At 48.5% G+C, this 17,480-nt stretch overlaps 1 protein-coding gene across 3 annotated transcripts in view; it reads right to left on the minus strand.

Moving 5' to 3' along the window:
• LOC139280134 (leucine-rich repeat-containing protein 4C-like) overlaps positions 1 to 17,480 on the minus strand; it is a 1,057,670-nt gene that overhangs the window by 857,218 nt on the left and 182,972 nt on the right. The window contains exon 1 of one of the 3 annotated variants that reach the window (XM_070899659.1): positions 10,088 to 10,100. The exons of the other annotated variants lie outside the window; for them this stretch is intronic. The gene's annotated coding sequence lies outside the window, so the exon portion shown is untranslated. Of the gene's footprint in view, positions 1 to 10,087; positions 10,101 to 17,480 lie in introns of those variants that run through there. 3 annotated transcript variants of the gene reach the window in all.

A 17,480-nucleotide genomic window follows, 5' to 3' on the forward strand; every position in this document is an offset into this window, starting at 1 on the left:
CCGGGAGACGAAGCCACGTGGCTCCTGGAATGGCAAGGAGAGGTCCGCATGAGCCACCTCACCGCCATTTCTAGTGGGGTGGCCATCTTGCTGGGCCCGCATTTTCAGCCGGAGATCTTGGGGGTCGAGGAGCCCGTGCCAGGCCGCTTGCTGCATGTAACAGTTCGTCTGGGGGACGTGCCGCTCCATCTCGTGAACGTGTACGCCCCTCAGCCCGGCCCGCAGCAAACGCGCTTCTTTGAAGAGGTGTCCGCTCTTCTTGGCTCCATCGACGTCGGCGACTGCATTGTCCACGGGGGGGATTTTAACTGCACCCTCGGGGCGAGGGACCGCTCCGGTGCCCCGCAGTGCATGGCGGCGATGGAGAAGTTGAGGGACCTGGTCGGGTCCTTCGACTTGGTGGACGTCTGGCGAAATCGCCACCCCGACTCCAGCGCCTTTACTTGGGTGAGGCCTGGAGTTGGATGGTCTAGAGTCGACCGCCTTTACGTGTCTCGGGCGTACGTTTCCTGCGTCCCGGCGGCCTCCATGCGGCCGGTGCCGTGTTCGGACCACCACCTGGTGTGGGCGGAGCTCGCTTCGCTCCGCGCGAGGACGGGGTCCGCGTACTGGCACTTTAACAACCGGCTGCTGGAGGATGTGCGGTTCCAGTATAATGTGGATAAATGTGAGGTTATCCACTTTGGTGGTAAAAACAGAGAGACAGACTATTATCTGAATGGTGACAGATTAGGAAAAGGGGAGGTGCAAAGAGACCTGGGTGTCATGGTACATCAGTCATTGAAGGTTGGCATGCAGGTACAGCAGGCGGTTAAGAAAGCAAATGGCATGTTGGCCTTCATAGCAAGGGGATTTGAGTACAGGGGCAGGGAGGTGTTGCTACAGTTGTACAGGGCATTGGTGAGGCCACACCTGGAGTATTGTGTACAGTTTTGGTCTCCTAACCTGAGGAAGGACATTCTTGCTATTGAGGGAGTGCAGCGAAGGTTCACCAGACTGATTCCCGGGATGGCGAGACTGACCTATCAAGAAAGACTGGATCAACTGGGCTTGTATTCACTGGAGTTCAGAAGAATGAGAGGGGACCTCATAGAAACATATAAAATTCTGACGGGGTTAGACAGGTTAGATGCAGGAAGAATGTTCCCAATGTTGGGGAAGTCCAGAACCAGGGGTCACAGTCTAAGGATAAGGGGTAAGCCATTTAGGACCGAGATGCGGAGGAACTTCTTCACCCAGAGAGTGGTGAACCTGTGGAATTCTCTACCACAGAAAGTTGTTGAGGCCAATTCACTAAATATATTCAAAAAGGAGTTAGATGAGGTCCTTACTGCTAGGGGGATCAAGGGGTATGGCGAGAAAGCAGGAATGGGGTACTGAAGTTGAATGTTCAGCCATGAACTCATTGAATGGCGGTGCAGGCTAGAAGGGCCGAATGGCCTACTCCTGCACCTATTTTCTATGTTTCTATGTTTCTATGACTCGTTCCGTCGATTCTGGTCCGACTGGAGAAGGAAGCAGGGGGGCTTCCCCTCCTTGAGGCTATGGTGGGACGTGGGCAAGGCTCACGTCCGCGTCTTCTGTCAAGAGTACGCGAGGGGGTCGACCAAGAGGCGGGCGGCCAGAGTCGGGCGCCTAGAAAAAGAGGTGCTCGACCTGGAAGCCCGTCTCGGTCAAGTCGTCCAGGACCCGGCCCTGCGGACGGTGTACGAAGCGAAGAAGGCCGCGCTGAAGGACCTGCAGCTCGTCGGGTCCCGAGGCGCGTTCGTGAGGTCGCGGATCCGGTTCCTGCGGGATCTGGACTGCGGCTCCCCCTTCTTCTACTCGCTGGAAAAAAGGCAGAGTGTCCGTAAGCAGCTCTTGACGCTGCTGGCCGACGACGGCTCTCTCGTCTCGGATCCGGAGGGCGTCAACAACAGGGCCCGTGAATATTACGGGGCTCTGTTCTCTCCGGATCCGTCCAGCGAGGAAGCGCGTAGAGTTTTGTGGGAGGACCTGCCGAAGGTTAGCCCGGAGGGCGCCGAAAATCTGGAAGCTCCGCTAAGCCTGGCGGAGCTGACCGGTGCCCTCGCCCGGCTCTCGAGGGGAAAATCCCCGGGGCTGGACGGGCTGACCGTGGAGTTCCACAGGGCGTTCTGGGACGTCCTGGGGAGCGACTACGCGCGGGTCCTGGGGGGAAAGTCTGGCGACCGGGGAGATGCCCCTCTCTTGGCGCAGGGCAGTCATCGTCCTGCTGCCTAAGAAGGGCGATCTCCGCCTCCTTAAGAACTGGCGCCCGGTCTCCCTCCTCAGCACGGACTACAAAATCTTCGCCAGGGCGATGTCTGCTCGCCTTGGTGCCGTGCTGGACCACATGATCCACCCCGACCAGTCCTACACGGTCCCGGGCCGGACAATCCATGATAACATCCATCTGGTCCGGGACCTCATCCATTGTTCCCAGGAGGCTGGTCTGTCGGTCGCCTTCCTATCCCTCGACCAAGAGAAGGCGTTCGACAGGGTGGATCACGACTATCTGCTCGGAACTCTGCGCGCTTTCGGGTTCGGGACGCATTTCGTCGCCCGGATCCGACTTTTGTACGCCGCCGCGGAGTGTCTGATTAAGGTTAACGGGTCCTTGACGGCGCCCCTTCGCTTTAGGAGAGGGGTGCGCCAGGGATGCCCCATGTCCGGCCAGTTATACGCCGTTTGCGTGGAGCCTTTCCTGCGCCTCTTGCGGACGAGGTTGACGGGACTGGCTCTGCAAGGGCCGGGCGTGGAGGTCGTCCTCTCGGCTTACGCCGATGACGTGCTCCTCGCGGTAGAGGATCCCGCTGACCTGCGGAGGATGCGTGAGTGCCAGGAGATTTACTCGGCCGCGTCCTCCGCCAGGATCAACTGGGAGAAATGTTCCGGACTCCTGGTGGGTCAGTGGCGGGTGGACTCCCTGCCGGAGGAGCTCAGGCCTTTTGCCTGGAGCACGACCCATCTCCTCTATCTGGGAGTCTACCTTAGCCCCGACGAGGGAGCCTGGCCGGCGAACTGGCAGGAGCTGGAGGCCAAGGTCGCCGCTCGCCGAGGGCGCTGGACAGGACTGCTCCGAGTGCTGTCCTACAGGGGTCGAGCGCTAGTCATAAACCAGCTGGTGGCCGCAATGCTGTGGTACCGGCTGGTCACTTTGACCCCTCCCCCTGCGTTTGTCGCCAAGATACAGAAGAAGCTGGTGGACTTCTTCTGGAACAACAGGAAGCACTGGGTCTCTGCCGCGGTCTTGAGTCTCCCGCTTGAGGAGGGCGGTCAGTCGTTGGTGTGCGTCAGCGCCCAGCTCGCGACTTTCCGTCTTCAGACCCTGCAGAGATACCTTTACGTCGAGCCCCCTCCAAAGTGGTGTGCTCTGGCGAGGTATTTCTTCCGCCAGCAGCGCGACCTCAATTATGACACGCAGCTCCTGTTTGTGAACTTGGGGGGTGCCAGGACCGCCCTCCGGGAGCTGCCTGTCTTTTACAGGGAACTCATCAGGGTCTGGAACAAAGTCTCCACCAAGCGCAGCTCTCCGCCGGCTGGAGTGGCGGCCGTCCTGCAGGAACCGCTGCTCGGGAATCCGTACCTCCACGGCCGAGGTTTTATATGGCAGTCGGAAGAGAGGGCTGTGGCTGGTGAGGTGACCAGGGTCAGGGACCTGCTCGATGGCGGAGGAGCGGGCTGGATGGCGCCAGACACGCTGGCGCGGCGCCTAAATTCTGCCAACGTCCGTCACGCGGCCGATGCCATCGAGTCGCTAAAAACAGCTCTGGGCCCTGACTCCGTTAGGTGCATCGAGGAGGCTCAAGCACGTGGGGAGATCCCGTCCGAACTGACCCCCGTCCGGACGGAATTCCTCATCGGCGCCAAACCCCGGAACCTCCCTCGGGGGCCGGCGCCTCACAACTTGAGCCGCCTCGGGGAAATCCCCTCCGTGCCTTTCAGTTCCACGCGGAGGGGTTTCCTGTACGGGCTGCTCCTGCACACCCTCAAATTTGCCATCCTCGCCGGCCGTCCGGACACACCATGGCGTACCATCTTGCCGTCCGGAGGAGGCGGGGGTCCCCGATGGAGGGCACTCTACGCAGGGGTCCTCCCACTATTCATCGGGGACTTGGCCTGGAGGGTGGTGCACGGAGCAGTGCCGTGCAACAAATTTTTAAGCCGGTTCACGGACTCCCAGGCCGCCTGCAATTTTTGCGGTCTGGAAGAGTCCGTGTTCCATGTTTTTATGGAATGCACAAGGTTGCAGCCCCTGTTTTATTATTTGAAGGGGCTGCTCCTGAAATTCTGGCTGCACTTCAGTCCCACTCTCCTGATCTTTGGGCACCCTGTGCGGAGGGGAGCGGGTAGGTCCGAAGGCCTCCTCGTAGGACTGCTCCTGGGCACGGCCAAGGGTGCCATCAGCCGGTCCAGGCAGCGGGCGGTCGAGGGGGTCGTTCAACCTGACTGCCTGCCTCTCTTCCGCTCTTACATCCAGTCCAGGGTGTCCTTGGAGATGGAGCACGCGGTGTCCACCGGTACGCTCGCGGCCTTCCGCGAGAGGTGGGCACCGGAGGGACTGGAGTGCATCATCACGCCCGGCAACCAAATTTTAATTTGATTTTACGTTTTAAAGTTTAATTTGTTTTAATTGCCGGTGCTTTTAGTGTCCCCCTCCCCTTTTATAGGGGGCACTGGAAAAATTTGATTTTAGCGCCCAAAAAAAAAAAGGGGCCTTGAAAATGTCTGCTGTGTCACCCAGGTCGGGTGGCATGGTTTTAATGTTTATGTTTTTGCAGGTAAACTCAAAAGAGTTAAATATACGTAGGATAATTTATACAGAGAGAGGGGTTTAATGAGGAGAGAAGACCCATGGATTTGTTGGAGAGAGGGCAAGAGAGTTAATAAAGATTGGCATTACCAATGAGTTATTGTTTGATTCAGAAGCTCAGGGAACAACGTAGGGAGGATATAGAGAGAAAAAAGGGGGGGGCAGCAGGTAATGAAGAATTTAAAGAAGATCCGAGAGAGGTGAACAAAGTGAGGTACTCAAAGAGAAGGTGCAAAAGGAGTGGAGCAAAAAGCCAAGCTGTGACTTGCTAATACGTAAAATGTCAGACAGGTAAAGACCATCTGGTCCATCGAGCCTGTCCCACAACACTTGCCATACCTGTGTATCACAACATATACACTCCACCCCACCCAAAACCATGTGATCTCCTGGGAGAGGCAAAAAAACCCTGATAAAAAAACCCAGGCCAATTTGAGGAAAACAATATTTGAAAATTTCCTTTCCGACCCATCTAGGCAATCAAATCTTGTCCAGGAGATCACTCTGGCCATTAAATTCCCTGCAGTACCTACCTTCTGTAAGAGGTAATCTCCGCTGCAGTCAGAAACAAATCCAGCTTTTGCTAGAAGGAATTCAGCAAGTCTGCATCCACCACATGAAACGGCAGCTTGTTCCAGAGGCCACCATTCTCTGTGAAAAGAACCACCTCCTGATATCTAACCTAGATCTAGCCTTATGCAACTTAAATTTGTGCCCCTGGTCCTGCTTAACCTATTTCATTGAAATAAATGGTCAGCTGGAACACTGTCTATTCCCTTCATTATCTTATAAACCTCAATCATATCCCCCATAAGTCTACGCTGCTCTAAGGTAAAGCATCCCAAATAGAAACATAGAAACATAGAAAATAGGTGCAGGAGTAGGCCATTCGGCCTTTCTAGCCTGCACTGCCATTCAATGAGTTCATGGCTGAACATGCAACTTCAGTACCCCATTCCTGCTTTCTCACCATACCCCTTGATTCCCCTAGTAGTAAGGACTTCATCTTTTAGCCTATCTTGATAACTAAGATGCTTTAGACTTGGAATTAGTCTAGTGGCCCTCTTCTGCATCCTTTCCAGAGCCTCAATATCACCCACCATGTGAGGAGATCAAAACTGGACACAATATTCCAAGTGCTGCCTGACTAAGGTCTTGTACACGGACATAACTGTACGCCTTGTCTTATACTCAATTGTCCCATGGATACACCCCAACACCATATTCGCTCTAGCTATCGCTGCACAGCATTGCTCGTGTACATTGAAGGATGTATGCACTAGAATGCCCAAATCTCTTTCTTTCTCCATCATCTTTAATGCCTTTCCCTGGAGGGTGTATGAATGTTGAGCATTTGCCCTGCCCACTTGCATAACACTTCACTTATCTAAGTTATAAATCATTTTCCAGTCATGAGCCCAGTCTCCCAACACATTAAGATCTGCTTGAATCAGACGAGCCTCTTCTATGGTTCTAGCATTCGCACAGATCTTGGTATCATCTGCAAATGTGCAAATTGTGCCGCCAACCCCTGAATCCTGTTCATTAATAAAAATAATAAAAAGCAATGGTCCGAACACTGATCCCTGCAGGACACCACTGGTGACCGGTTTCCAGAACAGATCCAAATCCATCGATAACTTTTCTTTGCCTGTGTCCTGCCAGCCAGTTCTGTATCCAGCTCAATATATTTCCACTAATACCAGAGTTTACGATCATATAGAGAAGCTTCTTCTGTGGTACCTTAATAAGAGCACACTCCCACCATGGCAGTTTGGGCAGGGTACATGGCGGAAAATGCAGCCAAGAAGGATTCAGTAAGGGGAAAGGTACCCCCACCTTTGAAGCAGATTTCAATCAAAATCAGGATGTCAATACGATCATCTGCCATGAGGTTGTTGATGGCAACTGCCTCGTTCACGTGTGAGCAAGAGAAATGTGGAGGGGGCACTGATGGTTTATATACTGAAAGACTCTGAGGGGCAGTGTTGGGTGGGTGAAGGGACAGGAAAGAAGCAGATGAGGTCAGTTAGAAAGTTGGTAAGAGAAGAACCTGGACCAGTTGGGGTTAGTGTTCACAGGAAGGCAGTGATGGGCCCCACAACAAACCTGTAGGAGAATGTCAAGGGATAGGTAGCCGAGTGGTAACATCACCGGACGAGTAATCCAGATGCCGAGAGACACATGTTTAAATCCCACCACGACAGCTGTGGAATTTAAATTCAATTAATTAAATAAATCTGGAATAAAAAAGTAATGGTGACTACCAGATTGTCGTAAAAACCCATCTGGTTCATGAATGACCTTCAGGGAAGGAAATCAGCCATCCTGACCTGGTCTGGCTTATATGTGACTCCAGACCCACAGCAATGTGGTTGACTCTTAACTGCCCTCTGAAATGGCCTAGCAAGCCACTCAGTTGTACACAATGCTACGAAAAACAATAATAATAAAACCAGATGAACCACCTGTCATTGACAACGGCACACTCAGCCCAATCGACACTGCAAAGTCCTCCTCATTAACATCTGGGGACTTGTGCCAAAATTGTGAGAGCTGTACTACAGATTACTCAAGCAACAGCCTGACATAGTCATACTTAATGAATAATACCTTTCAGTCAATGTTCCAGACTTCTCCATCACCATCTCTGGGTATGTTCTGTCCCAACAGCAGGACAGACACACCAGGGGTGGTGGCACAGTGGTATACAGTCGGGAGGGAGTGGCCTTGGGAGTCCTCAACATTGACTTCGCACCCCATGAAGTCTCATGGCTTCAGGTCAAGCATGGAAACCTCCTGCTGATTACCACCTACCACCCTCCATCAGCTGATGAATCAGTACTCCTTCATGTTGAACACCACTTGGAAGAAGCGCTGATGGTAGCAAGGGCACAGAATTTATTCTTTGTGGGGGACTTCAATGTCCATCATCAAGAGTGGGTCGGTAGCACCATTACTGACCGAGCTGGCTGAGTCCTGAAGGACCTAGCTGTCAGACTGTGCCTGCAGCAGTTGGTGAAAGAACCAACACGACCTTGTCCTCACCAATGCATCTGTCCATGACAGCATTGGTAGCAGCGACCACTGCACAGTCATTGTGGAGATGAAGTCCTGTCTTCACATGGAGGATACCATCATCGTGTTGTGTGGCACTACCACCGTGCTAAATGGGAGAGATTCAGAACAGATCTAGCAGCTCAAAATTGGGCATCCACGAGGTGCCGTGGGCCATCAGCAGTAGCAGAATTGTATTCCACCACAATCTGTAACCTAATGGCCCAGCATATTCCTCACTCTACCATTACCATCAAATCTGGGAACCGACCGTGGTTCAAGGAAGAGTGTAGAAGAGCATGCCAGGAGCAGCCAATTCGATTCACTCCATATGATATCAAGAAACAACTGAAAGCACTGGATACAGCAAGGCTATGGGCCCAGACAACAACCCGGCTATTGTGTTGAAGACTTGTGCTCCAGAACTAGCCAACCATCTAGCCAAGCTGTTCCAGTACAAATACAAAACTAGCATCTATCCAACAACGTAGAAAACTGCCCAGGTATGTCCTGTCCACAAATGCAGGACAAATCCAACCTGGCCAATTACCGCCCCATCATTCTACTCTCAATCAGCAAAGTGATGGAAGGTGTCGTCAACAGTGCTATCAAGCGGCACTTACTCACCAATAACCTGCTCACTGATGCCCAAGTTTTGGTTCTGCCAAAACCACTCGGGTCCAGACCTCATTATGACCTTGGTCAAAACATGGACAAAAGAGCTTAATTCCAGAGGTGAGGTGAGAGTGACTGCCCTCGGCATCAAGGCAGCATTTGATCGAGTGTGGCATCAAGGAGCACTAATAAAACTGAAGTCAATGGGAATCAGGGGGAACAGTTTCCACAGGCTGGAGTCATACCTGGCACAAAGGAAGATGGTTGTGGTGGTTGGAGGTCAATCATCACAGCCAGAAGACGTTGCTTGAGGAGTTCCTCAGGGCAGCATCTTAGGCCCAACCATCTTCATTTGCTTCATCAATGACCTTCCTTCCACCATAAGGTCAGAAGTGGGGATGTTCACTGATGATTGCATAGTGTTCAGTTCCATTCGCAACTCCTCAGATAATGAAGCAGTCCATGCCCGCATTCAGCAAGACCTGGACGACAGTCAGACTTGGGCTGAAAAGTGGCAAGTAATATTCATGCCACACAAATGCCAGGCAATGACTATCTCCAACAAGCGAAAGTGTAACCACCGCCCCTTAACATTCAATGGCATTATCATTGCCGAAACATCTACCATCAACATCCTGGTGGGTCACCATTGACCAGAAACTTAACTGGACCAACCACATAAATACTGTGGCAACAAGAGCCAGTCAGAGGCTGGGTATTCTGCAACAAGTGTCTCACCTCCTGACTTCTCAAAACCTTTCCACCATCAACAAGCCACAAGTCAGGAGTGTGATGGAATACTCTCCACTTGCCTGGATGAGTGCAGCTCCAACAGCACTCAAGAAGCTCAACACCATCCAGAACAAAGCAGCCCGCTTGATCGGCACCCCATCCACCACCTTCAACATTCACTCCCTCGACCACCGGCGTACCGTGGCTGCAGTGTGTACCATCTACAAGATGCACTGCAGCAACTCGCCATGACTTCTTCAGCAGCAACCCCCAAACCTGCGGCCTCTACCACCTAGAAGGACAGCAAGCACATGGGAACACCACCACCTCCAATTCACACACCATCCTGATTTGGAAGCATATCACTGTTCCTTCATCGTCGCTGGGTCAAAATCATGGAACTCCCTCCCGAACAGCACTGTGGGAGGACCATCACCACAAGGCCTGCAGCAGTTCAAGAAGGCAGCTCACCACCACATTCTCGAGGGCAATTAGGGATGGACAATAAATGCTAGCCTTGCCAGCAATGTCCACATCCTTGAGCGAATAAGAAAAAAGCTTGAGCTTGTATAAGGGGGATTTTAAGTCTCGAACAGCGGTAGGAGAGAAGGGAATGAAGAAAACAATATATGGAAAATAAATAGTGTCTTTTTGAAATGTTAGTGATCTATTAATCATCAATGGCATCATATACAATGATATAACATACAAAAAACCAAACTGATTAATCAACCTGCTGTATACATCTAAACTGTGATGCTGGAGAACCATTATTTTACTCATAGTATAAGTAAAACACCAAGAATTAAAGATTCAGAACATCCTTATGCTTCATCAATTGCACATGTGTGCAGAATTCTCAGCAATTACCAGTGATGTTTCACCGTCCAGAAAAGCAGACACTTTGAAATAATTGGAGATCCCAGTTACAAATGTTATAATGATGCCAAACAAGCTTACTTTAACGTTGCTTAGCAACATCGCACTCTTGCTATACATTGCAAATATCAAATGGTTGTTCATCACAATGTTATTTTCTTAATTATTGATTTCCTGAACACTGATTAACAGTAATGTGTCCTGAAATTTTGCACAAAAAGTATTCATTACAATTTTAGTAATAGAACATTCGTATTTATGTGTCAGATTTTATTCGGAGTGGATTGATTATGTGTATCCTGGAGCCTAAATTTACATCAGGCACAATGATAAACCAGCTAATTAAGCAGATTAAGGCACCAATTTGCAGAGATCGGGCACCATTGGTGCAGGTTCACACACTGCCATTAACCACTGGAAAATGGAAAATTAGGCACGGGTCTTTAAGTAATGCAAGGACCAAAATGCATTTGCTGCTCTTTTGGCTCTCTAATACTTCTCCGCTATTTTGGTACTATTTATTTTGATGGGTACATCTGTGGGGATTCCAAACGTGACACATGATTGAAAGTAGGAAGAGGTGTCTACCTGGTGCATAATAATACAGATGCAATGACACTGAAGGCATTGCAGGAAAATCTATCAGTACGCTGAAATCTGCAGCTGCACACATCAGAGAAATCCAGTCTTTGCCTCCTCCACTTCACAAGACAGGCTGCCACAGAGCTGTGCCATCTGCTACCAATGATCTTCCGACAACATCTGGATATGGGATGGCGCTTTCTGTAGAAGTAGAGGTTAATACAGTCTGAAACTTCCTTGAAGTCCTATACTGTCACGATGTAACTTCTGCACACCATCACCCACAGCCAAACCAACCAGTCCACAATCTCCTGGGAGAGGCAAATAAAAATAATCTTAGGCCAATTTAGGAAAAAAGCATTGGTAAATTCCTCTCACCTGCAAAAGGTGATGAAACAGGTTCCAGGAGATCACGCTGACTGGGGAAGACATTCTCCAATGCCCACCTACCTTCTAGACGCAGTTATGTTGGCCAGTCTCACAAACTCATCCAACTCCCACTTGAATGCTTGTCATGAATCTGCACACACTGTATATGCCGGAAAATTGTTCCAGAGATTGATAAGAACACAAGAACATAAGAATTAGGAGCAGGATTAGGCCATTTGGCCCCTCAAGCCTGCTCTACCATTCAATAAGATCACGGCTGATCTTCAACTGCAACTCAACTTTCCTGCACTATCCCCACATACCTTGATGCCTCCACAGCCCTCTGGGATAGAGAATTCCAAAGATTCACACCCTCTGAGTGAAGAAGTTTCTCCTCAGCTCAGTCCTAAATGGCCGACCACTTATTCTGAGACAGTGACCCCTGGTTCTAGACTCCCCAGCCAGAGGAAAAATCCTCCCTACATCTACCCTGTTAAGCTCTGTAAGAATTTTGTGTATTTCAATGAGATCACCTCTCATTCTTCTAAACTCTATAGAATATAGGCCCAGCTTGCTCAATCTCTCCTCATAGGACAATCCTACTATCCCAGGAATCAGTCTGGTGAACCTTCGTTGCACTCCCTCGATGGCAAGTATATCCTTCCTTAGGTATGGAGACCAAAACTGTACACAATACTCCAGATGCGGTCTCAACAAGGCCCGACATAATTGCAATAAGATATCTTTACTTTTACACACAAATCATCTTGTAATAAAGGCCAACATACCATTTGCTTTCTTAATTGCTTGCTGTACCTGCATGTTAACTTTCAGTGATTCGTGTACAAGGAAACTCACGCCCCTCTGAACACCAACATTTCCCAATCTCTCACCATTTAAAAAATACTCCGCTTTTCTATTTTTCCTACCAAAGTGGATAACTTCACATTTCTCCACATTATCCATTTGCCATATTCTTGTCCATTCACTTAGCCTGTCTATATCCCTGTCTATATCCCCATGAAGCCTCTTGCATCCTCCTCACAACTTACATTCCCACCTAGCTTTGCATCATCAGCAAACTTGGATATATTACATTTGGTCCCCTCATCCATATCATTGATATGGATTGTGAATAGCTGGCGCCCAAGCACCAATCCTTGCGCCACCCCACTAGATACAGCCTGCCAACCCGAAAATTACATAGAAACATAGAAATTTACAGCGCAGAAGGAGACCATTTCAGCCCATCGTGTCCACGCCGGCTGACAAAGAGCGGCACGGCCCTTGGTCAGCAGCCCTAAAGGTTACATATAAACCTATGAACAATGACGGAAAGGCAAAGAGCACCCAGCCCAACCAGTCCGCCTCACACAACTGCGTCACCCCTTATACTGAAACATTTTACACTCCACCCCAACCGGAGTCAGGTGATATCCTGGGAGTGGCAAAACCAGATAAAAACCCAGGCCAATTTAGGGAGAAAAAATCTGGGAAAATTCCTCTCCGACCCATCCAGGCAATTGAAACTAATCCAGGAGATCACCCTGGCCATATTCTATTCCCTGCAGTACTTACCATTATATCTGCACCGTCCAACAAAAGGTCATCCAGTCTAATCCCAATTACCAGCTCTAAGTACATAACCCTACAGGTTACTGCACTTTAAGTGCCCATCCAACCATCTCTTAAAAGTGGTGAGGGTTTCTGCATCCACCACTCTTCCAGGCAGCGAGTTCCAGATCCCCACAATCCTCTGCGTAAAGAAGCCCTCCCTCAAATCCCCTCTAAACCTTCCACCAACCACCTTAAAACTATGCCCCCTCATAATAGTCCCCGCCACCAATGGAAATAAATCCTTACTATCCACTATGTCCAGGTCCCTCAAAATTTTGTGCACCTCGATGTGGTCTCCTCTCAACCTCCTCTGTTCCAATGAGAACAAACCCAGCCTAGTTAATCTGTCCTCATAACTAAAATTCTCCATTCCAGGCAGCATCCTAATAAATCTCTTCTGCACCCTCTCTAGTGCATCCTTCCTATAATACGGTGACCAGAACTGCACACAGTACTCCAGCTATGGCCTAACCAAAGTATTATACAATTTAAGCATAACCTCCCTGCTCTTATATTCTATGCCCCGGCCAATAAAGGCAAGCATTCCGTATGCCTTCTTAACCACCTTATCCACCTGGCCTGATACTTTCAGGGATCTGTGGACAAGCACTCCAAGGTCTCTTTGTTCATCTACACTATTAAGTGGCCTACCACTTAATGTGTATACCCTTTCCTTATTAGCCCTCCCAAAGTGCATCACCTCACACTTCTCTGAATTAAATTCCATTTGCCATTGCTCTGCCCACCTGACCAGTAGATTGATATCCGCCTGCAGCCCATGACTTTCCTCTTCATTATCAACCACGCAGCCAATTTTAGTGTCGTCTGCAAACTTCTTAATCATACTCCCTACATTCAAATCTAAGTCGTTGATATATACCTCAAAAAGCAAGGGACCCAATACTGAGTCCTACGGAACCCCACTGGAAACATCCTTCCAGTCACAAAAACATCCATCAATCCTTACCCTTTGCTTCCTATCTCCAAGCCAATTTTGGATCCAACTTGCCACTTTGCCCTGTCTCCCATGGGCTTTAACCTTCATGACCAGTCTACCATGTGGGACCTTATCAAAAGCTTTGCTAAAGTCTATATATACTACATCGTACACACTACCCTCATCAACCTCTTCGTTACCTCTTCAAAATATTCAATCAGGTTAGTCAAACACAATCTTCCCTGAACAAATCTGTGCTGACTGTCCCTAATTAATCCTTGCCTTTCCAAATGCAGATTTATTCTGTCTTTCAGGAGTTTTTCCAATAATTTTCCCACCACTGAGGTTAGGCTGACAGGTCTGTAATTACTTGGCCTGCCCCTTTTTCCCTTCTTAAACAAGGTTACTACATTAGCAGACCTCCAATCCTCCGGCACCATGCCCAGATCCAAAGAGGATGGTCAAGGCCTCTGCTATTTCCTCTTTTACTTCACTCAACAGCCTGGGATGCATTTTATCTGGGCCTGGGGACATCTACTTTCAAAGCTGCTAAACCCCTAAATAATTCCTCTCCCACTATACTTATTTCATCCAGAATATCACACTCCTCCTTGATAGCAGTATTTGCATTACCCTTTTCCTTTGTGAAAACAGATGCAAAGTATTTGTTAAGAACCCTACCAACATCTTCTGCCTCCACACAAAGATTAGCTTTATGGTCTCTAATAGACCCTACCCTTTCTTTAGTTACCCTCTTACTCTTAATATATTTATAGAACATCTTCAGGTTTTCCTTAATTTTACTGGCCAAGAATTTCTCGTGCTCTCTCTTAGCATTCCTACTATCCTTTTTAATTTTGCCTCTTAACTTTTTATATTCCTCCAAAGATTCTACAATATTTAGCCGTTGGTATATGACATAAGCATCCCTTTTTTTCTTAATCCTCCCCTGTAAGTCCCTAGACATCCACGGATCTCTAGAATTATTTTTCTCAGCGTTTTTCTTTACGGGCACATGTTTGGCCTGAGCTTTCCGGATCTCCTCCTTGAATGCCTCCCACTGTTCTGACACTGATTTACCCACAAGTAGCTGTTTCCAGTCCACTATGGCCAAATCACTCCTTAATTTAGCAAAATTAGCTTTTCCCCAATTTGGAACTTTTATTCCAGGCCTATTCTTGCCCTTATCCATAACCAATTTGAATTTGACTGAATTATGGTCACTGGCACCCAAGTGCTCTCCCACTAATACCCTATCAACCTGCCCAACTTAATTCCCCAAAACTAAATCCAAGACCGCCCCCTCTCGTGTTGGGCTTGCTACATACTGACTAAGAAAGTTTTCTTGAATGCATTTCTAGAATTCCGCACCCTCTATACCCTTCACACTAGATTTGTCCCAATCAATATTTGGATCATTAAAATCCCCTTCTATTACTACCCTATGTTTTTTGGACTTCACAGCAATTTGCCTACATATTTGCTCCTCTATATCTCCCTCCCACTTTTTGGGGTTCTATAATACATGCCCAGCAGTGTGATCGCCCCTTTTTTATTTTTCAATTCGACCCATATAGTCTCATTTGATGATCCCTCTAACATATCATCCCTCCTCACTGCTGTAATAGTTTCTTTAATCAGTACTGCGACCACCCCTCTTTTTACCCAAGCTCTCTATCCAGTCTAAAAATCCTGTAGCCAGGAACATTGATCTGCCAAACCTTCCCCTCTTTCAGCCATGTTTCTGTAATGGCTTTAATGTCATACTCCCAAGTGTCTACCTGTGCTCTTAGCTCACCGCATTATTCGCTATACTCTTTGCATTATATATACCATTCAGCACAGGAAGACCTCCTTGCTTACTACATACTAAGCCTTGTTTCCTCTGTCTTACATATTCGCTTTCAAGATTGTTGCTATCCAATTTCTGCTTTACTTCCTTCCCTTTTGAATTCATTCTCAGGTTCCCATCCCCCTGCCAAGCTAGTTTAAACTCTCCCCAACAGCACAAGCAAAACTCCCCGCGAGGATATTGGTCCCGGCGCTGTTGAGGTGCAACCCGTCCGGTTTGTACAGATCCCATCTCCCTCAGAAGCGCTCCCATTGCCTCAAGAATTAAAAGCCCTCCCTCCTACACCAACTTTCCAGCCACGTGTTCATCCTCTCTATCATTCTATTCTTATATTCATTAGCACGTGGTACCGGTAGTAACCCAGAGATTACTACCTTTGAGGTCCTACCCTTTAATTTTCTTCCTAACTCCCTAAATTCTTCTTGTAAGACCCCTCATCCCTCATTTTCCTATGTCGTTGGTCCCGATATGGACCATGACCTCTAGCTGTTTACCCTTCCCCCACCGCCCCCCCCCTCCACCCCCAGGATGCTCTGTGTTCTGTGACATCCTTGACCCTGGCACCAAGGAGGCACAAAACCATTCAGGAGTCACGTCTGCAGCCGCAGAAACGCCTGTCTGTTCCCCTAACTCTAGAATCCCCTATCACTAGGGCTCTTTTGGTCTTTGTCCCTCCCCCCTGTGCAACTGAGCCACCTGTGGTTCCTTGGAATTAGCTCTGGCTGCACACCCCAGAGGCACCATCATCCTTACTGATATTCAGAAATGAATATCGGTTTGAAAGCGAGATGGACTCACGGTGGGATTCCTGCGCTACCTGCCTAGTGCACTTACTATGTCTTGTGGTCATCCACTTTCTCTCTACCTGCATGCCTATAAGCTGCAGGGTGACCACCTCCTGAAACATTCTATCCACATAACTCTCAGCCTTGCGGATGCACCGTATTGACTCCACCTGCTGCTCCAGCTCCAAAATTCGGAGCTCGAGCAGTTGAAGCTTGAGACACCTCCTGCACATGTGGTCGTCTAGGCTGCGCGAAGCTTCCAGCACTTCCCACATGCCGCAAGATGTGCACTGCATGGGACTGAGCTGCACTGCCATCCTTCTAGTTAGCCTTATCTAGTTTAAAATCTATGTAAAAAGAAATTACCCGTTTATTCCTACTCTCTGTTTTTTGTCTGCTAACCGATCCTCAATCCATGCGAGTGTATTACCCACAATCACATGAGCCCTAATTTTGTTTAATAGCCTCCTGTGTGGCACCTTATTGAATGCCTTCAGAAAATCCAAATACGCCACATCCACTGGTTCCCCATTATCTATTCCACTCGTTACAAACTCAAAAAACACTAACAGATTTGTCAAACATGATTTCCCTTTCATAAAGCCATGTTGACTCTGCCCTATTATTATTTTCGAAGTGCCCTGTTGGAGAGTTTCCATAGAGCAAAGGCACCTGTGGCATAATGTTAGAATTAAATATGTGTGTAATGTTAGAATTAAATGTGTGTGTATAAAATGGTGTCAGGATATGTATGAAGATGGCTGCCAGTGATTCAGCAAAGCACCAAGGGAGTGCAGCTAGCAAAAGGGACCACATTCCTAGTTACTGATAACTGCCGTTTCTCACACAGGAATACACAGAAAAGATGAACTCAGCAGATGTCTCTAATCAACAGGCTTCCAGGCCCCAGACAAGATGTCCCGGTAGAATGAAAGAACAATAGTACTCCTGCAACAGGATTAAGATAAAGAAACTGCACAAAGACAGCACCAAAGGACAGTAAGATAAGGGAGGGGGGGAGCCTGGACAATGTCACAAGGCCATGAGTAACTCTTAGCAACACATGAGGTGATCACGCTGCCACCTAATGTTTAGAGACTAATTCTATTTGTCTAATTGAATCTATATGTAATCTATAATCAATATGATTGGATATGTCCAGCCGAAATGGGCTGATGTAACTGTAGTAAACTGTTGTAAAACATATAAAAATCCATGAAATCCTTTGATCAGCGGAGAGAA

The sequence above is a fragment of the Pristiophorus japonicus genome, chromosome 14 (assembly GCF_044704955.1).
Source record: "Pristiophorus japonicus isolate sPriJap1 chromosome 14, sPriJap1.hap1, whole genome shotgun sequence".
Taxonomy (NCBI): domain Eukaryota; kingdom Metazoa; phylum Chordata; class Chondrichthyes; family Pristiophoridae; genus Pristiophorus; species Pristiophorus japonicus.